Consider the following 6190-nt stretch of genomic DNA (forward strand, 5'->3'; position numbering starts at 1 on the left):
ATCTTTATTAGCTGTACTCTTCCTGGTCTTCATCATTCTCCAGTTGGTCAGAGTTGTTCCTGTGTTACCTTTGAGTCTCTAAAGCAGTTTTGACACAGAATAGGAGTGTCACATCATCCCCCAATTAACATTTGTACTACTCTGCATATTAAAAATTCAGGTTAAGAGTGATTATGCAAACAGAACATCATAAAAAACCATCGATTATTTTGCATAATCAACACAGTAAAATACAAAGTAATTTTCCCATTCAAGGCAATATATATGTGTATAATATATAGTAAAAAGTAAACATTTTCACTTATGGAAATCTAGCTAATCTATCTATATATAATTATGTCATAAAAATAACCAAAAACGTAACTCACATGTAAAATCATGTATATACTATTGCAACAATGATAACTCATTGCACATTATATATAAATAATTAATATATAAATAACATTATATAAATGCATGTATAACAACATTCTGAAATACCCACACATTCTGATAACAGTAATGATGTAAAACAGAACAAAATATGTTTCCATAAAACATATCACATATAAGTGATTAGAGAATTATGTTTGTCTGTAAATTCTTCAACTTTATTTTAAACTGGTGCATGATATGTGTATAGAAATCTAGTGATTACCTTAATAGTTCTGACACTCCCATGCTAAGATTCTAAATTGCTTATTATAATCCTAAAAGTGTAGCTCCAATCTCTTTGATGACTTAGGCTGCTGATTATTGTATTGTATTGATGAAATCCATTCTTTTCCTATAGCATTGGCATTAGTTTAAAATAGGGTTGCATTTGAATTTGTTCCTTTCTTATCATTTGAATTCCTCTTTGAGATATATGTGATAGAACTATCACTCCAGTTTGAAACAATGTGCAATTATTTTATTATCTTCTGAACTGGTATCCTCAATTCTAAGTGTAGTTTTGTTTTAAAGCAACACCTTTTTCATCAGTTCTGTTTCTTGATTTTGACAAAACAGTGTGGCAATACCTTATGTGTATCTTGTATATACCTGCAAGGGTAGGATTGATGGATGTTTTCTTGTTCAAGTCATCCCACTTCATTTAAAATAAGTGATCAGAAGCTTAATCAATCAATTAATTTCAATCATAGGCTTTAGACTAAATGTTAAAAGCCACTAAAAGTAATTGAGTGAAGTGAAATGATGCCAGATGGGAAGTCTATTCTAAGTGACTGAGGGATTCCATCATGTCCTCCAGGTCATGTATAAAAGCATCAAGTTAGCTAGAATCAGGGAGTTCTAGAAAGGGATATGCCAGGACAGAGGGCATTGGAGTGACCACCTGGAGGAGGAGAGAACTCAGCCTTTGGTCCTTGGGGAAGAGGGAAATCTTTTAAACTTTGAAGAGTTCCAATGATGCTAGACTTCTTATCCTTCCATTGGTGTAGTAGGAGCATCCCTGGATAACTGATGGTAGTGTTTGCTTTGGGAGTCAAAGACAGACTAGTTACAAATATGTAGTTCTACATATAGCCCAGCAAAGGAACTACATCATGCCTAAGGGGAATTTCTTGAGTGTCCTTTGAATGTGAAAAAAAGAATTTCTAGCAACTAAGAATAGTGAGTTTTACTCCATTGCTACATATGCTCTCTAAGGATAATCTGGCTTTCTCTGGGAAATTGTAGGTAATTATGAAAGGGTGTGTCTAAGAATTTTGGAGACAGGTTTTGTGCCAATTGTTTGCACTCTAACCAACTTAGTAAATGCTACTTTCTAAAAACTACTTAAATAAGTCTGGATGACTAAAATGATTTAAAATTCATAATCCTGAAGAAAAGCATACCAATGGGGACTTAAGTAGATGACATTAAACTATAACTCCTGCCTCTTCAAGGTTATCCCTAATACCCTACAGGGGTAAGATATAGCTCGAGGACCCAGGATTCATTTGAGAGAGTGGGAGTTGGGATATGAATTCTCATAACTTATACAGGTAACATAACTCTGTGTGCACACATATATATGTATCTCATGCCTTATAATATAAGCTTCTTGAAGGTAGGAACTATTTTCAACTTTTCTTTTTAATCACTAGAGCTTAACACAATATTTGACATGTAGTAAATATTTAGTAAATGTTGATTGATTATTGATGAATTCTAACACATGTGAACCCTACTTTCTTCATCTGTAAAATGAGAATAGTAATGATTTTAGTCTTTACCTCACAGGGTTTTGCGGAAGATTAAGTGATGATATTATGTATGGAAAGTACTATGAACATGATAAAGTGTTAACATGTTACTATTCAGTCAATTAGTCAACAAACACTGTGTGTTAGGCACTGTACTAAGCACCGGGGATAAAATTATGATGAGAAAAGACAGTCCATCCCTTTAAGGAGCTTATAGTCTAATGGGGGAAGACAGTCTATAAAAGGAAGCTGAAAAGCAGGATAGGGGAAGGGAGGAAATGTACATCAAATATGTGTATGATGTACAGTCCAAAGGAACACAGCCAGGTAGAAAGTGAAGGACTGAAGCAATAATAATAATAATAATAATAATAATAATAATAATATAATAATAATAATAATAATAATAATAATAATAATAATAATATATTGCATGTATGTGATTTGAGAAAAAGTGTTATATAAAAAAAAGCTAACAATGATAATATCTTTTCTAACTCATGGGTTCAAAAGAAATCTTTACTATCTGTAAAAGCCAAAGTATAATTCTTGATTTAGAAAGCATCCCACTGTAACATAAATTGATATTTTCTTGCTTGAAATGGAATGCTAGCCTTCAAATTGGAATAAAAAAAAGAAATGCAAATTGGAGTATGAGGTAAAAGTTGAGAGAAGATGTGGTAGGTACATGTCGGAAGTGCTTGAAGCAAGAAGGATCACATAGGCCTGATTCAGAACAAGCCTACCAGTTTCAGGTAAAAAAGCACCACAACTCATTCTCTGCATGATCAGGAGCAAGCCAGCTGCCAATTTGTCAGTGTTTTGGAGGACCAATTAGAAAAGTTCTTGGTAGGAGGACGAACCTGATTCTTATTGCAAGGGGGTTACTCCTTAGTGGTCTGGTGTCAGTAGATATCTCATTGTTTAGCAACTTTGGCCACTTGCAGCCTTCAATTACCCAAGATAGCTGTTGGCTAGTTTTGGTTAAATCCATTGATGAAAACAAAATTTATTAGGGAAAGGGATTAAAAGAAAATAACATATGCAAAGAACTTCCTAGATATTAAATCAGTTTACAAATGCTAATTCCTTTAATCACATTAATATTTGAATTGAGGTAAATAAATAAATTGAATTATTAGAAAATAATTTGGCAGCAGGCAGGAGATGGGTCAGTCATCCTGATGATGTGATATTTAGCCTGGAAGAAATTGTTTGAAGATACAGTTGTTGCCTTTTTTTTTTTTTTGTCCATCAGGCAGTGACCTGATGATCTGATCTTGGTCAGAAATAAGAGACAGTGGAGAGATTTTTTTGGAAGGAACAAATGGTAGTCCTCAGCAACTATTGGAATATTACCATTGGGATACAGCAGGGCTGAAAATGGTTCATCATGGTTAAGGTATAAGACTGTGCCAAGTGTGGCCTCAATTTTAAGTCATTGAAGGAGGATTGTAAAGCTTTACAGATTCCTGTGAACTTGAGAATGTCAGGAGGGGGTTGGAACAAATCAGTTTGGCATTTCTAAGGGGACCTTGGCCTAGACACAATATTCATAAATTTGGATGTAACCACTGATAATCTGCTGAAAGTACAGAGGACCATGTACAAAGTTTCGAGAGTTGTGTGTTTATTAACGAGTCCATTGTGTCAAAAGTATACTGTATTTAATGAACCTTATATTGCCCACTGTAATTCTCTGTGTGTGAAGAGCCTGGAAAGAATATAAGATTCTACTGGAGATGGAATATGTTCTTTGAAAGATGAGATCTGCATTACATTTTTTTTTGTTTTCCAATTGAGAAATTTATTTAAACAGATCAAATAAAACAGGTGCCTCCTTGTCTCTGCACTTAGAAGAACATGTTGGGCCTCTTCGTAGTAAAGAACAGTTTGTGCTGACGACGCAGAACTCTGTGGAGCAGAGAGAACTTGATTTTGGAGTCGTGAAACTGCTTGATTGCAGGCTGGGAGCACTTTCTGGCAGGAATTTCTTCCACTTTCAAGATGTGGATGGAATGGGCCCTGGCATGGTGATGGGCTCCCATATCTCAGTAGCACTGAGTGACAGCACCATCAGTGGTCAGATCCCTGTACTCCTGGTACATGTTGTGGGTTCCACTCCTGGAATCGTAGCATAGCCAGATGCCAAAGTTTTTCCACCCTAAGAGGGGACTTTTCAAAGACCTGTCCACAGTATATACAATTTCTCCAGAAGACTTCATCTTTTTCAGCTGGGAAACAAAGTACCAGAATTGGGACTTTTCTACAACATGATTAGGAGCAAAGATTCATATCTGATAAAGAGGAGGCACTGGACTCTTGGGAGTAGGCAGGCAGCATCCAACTACCTTATATTCTCTCAGGGTGCCCAAGGCCTTCATAGTGCTGCCAGCTCCTTTTTTTTTTCTTTTTTTTTTTTTAAGAGAAAAGAGAACAGGCTTTATTTGTGTGCATGGTGAGGCATTTGGAACTGGATTTATGGATCCTATTCCATTTGTTTGCATGGAACCTATAACCAGTCAAGAAATACAACTGATAGACAAATAAATGGAACATAAGTGAGATAATGGTAAGTAAGTACTTAAGAGGAGAAAGCATAATACAAGGTCAAGAAAAGAAAATATGATTTCCAATTGTTTGTGTCCAGAAAGACTTCAAAAACAAGCTGGCTTTGGATCTCAGTCTTAAGGAGTAGGTAGGATTTCAACAAGCAGAGTTGGAGGGTGGGGTTAGGAAGGAATGTCTTTAAAAATAAGGTGTATAGAGGGCTTTGAATGTCAGGCCAAAAAAAAAAAATGAAACAACTTTGTACTTTATTCAGTAGACCACAGAAAGTTATTGAAGTATTTGGGGCTGAGGAATAAGAGGAAACTATTTTTGTTTTGTTTTTGGCCAGACTATGATATTATTGGTACAGGGAACTCCTGGTGAGGAAATTTCCTCTACCAATGGAGACTGCCAACTGGTCTGTAGCTTACACTAAATACAGTGTTATCTGAAGCACTAAGAAGTTAAGTATGTGTCATGGGCAGAATGCAAACCCGTTTTCCTGGTTCTTTTGTAAAGATTGGCTTTTGTATCAAACACTGCCTTTCACAACAGGGCATAAGGAAAATTAATCTAGGTGCAAGTGTGAAATATTGATCAAATGAATAAAAGGCTGGATGTAGCCGACTCATTATGTTGGAGTCAATTGGAATTTGTCAGGACTCTAGTAACACGATTCTGAACTAGAGTGAAAGCAATAGGAGTCAAAAAGAGAGGGCCAATTCACAAAATGTTACAGAAGTGGAAGCCTTAGGACTTCTCAGCTAATTGGATACATATGTGTTATGCAGCTGTTCCATTCTAAGGAAAAAAGGTGGCCAACAACAAAAAACTAGAAAGGCAAATAGTTCAAATTGTTAATTACTTGGTAGTTTTACTCGAGTATAGTTTGTTCTTTGCATTCATCTGGCATTAAGACTTGTCTTGCCATCTTACTTTTTGGACATCTCACACTAGCCCCCCTCTTTGTTCCAGCCCAACTAGAATGTTTCTTGTCCTGCACACATGATTTATGTTCTATATCCTCAGCGTCTGCTTATGCCATTCTCTACTCTGCCATTGAGATCAAACCCATCTTTTGAGGCTCAGATCAAATGTAGCTTCCTCAATGAAGCCTTCCCTGTTCCAACAAGCTGGAGACCATATAGAACATTTTGCTAAGTTAGGGGGAAGGTGAGGATTTTCACTTGCCAAAATGATACAACAAAATCACAGTGTGTGTGTGTGTGTATTTGTGTGTGTAAGATGATGTCCTCTTCTCTTTCACTTAGTTTCACGTTCATTTGCGTGTCAAAGTAGGGAAGATCTTGGGAATATTGTGGGCTTTATAGCCAAATGGTTCTTATAGTGTGTGATAGAATGAAACTGTTAGCTCATTTAAGAAAGCAAGATTTGTGCAAGTTTTATTAAGTGCCAACAGAACAGGTTGGGGAGCCATGTTTCTTTGTAATAGTATTGCCTAAAAATAT

The 6190-nt window shown here is 36.0% G+C and overlaps 1 pseudogene; it reads right to left on the reverse strand.

Annotated features, from left to right (window-relative positions):
• Positions 1 to 4024: 4024 nt before the first annotated feature.
• LOC110205398 (large ribosomal subunit protein eL20 pseudogene) lies at positions 4025 to 4555 on the reverse strand (annotated as a pseudogene).
• Positions 4556 to 6190: the final 1635 nt, after the last annotated feature.

Source organism: Phascolarctos cinereus, unplaced genomic scaffold (assembly GCF_003287225.1).
Source record: "Phascolarctos cinereus isolate Bilbo 61053 unplaced genomic scaffold, phaCin_HiC Scaffold_5;HRSCAF=322, whole genome shotgun sequence".
In the NCBI taxonomy this organism is placed as follows: Eukaryota; Metazoa; Chordata; class Mammalia; order Diprotodontia; family Phascolarctidae; genus Phascolarctos; species Phascolarctos cinereus.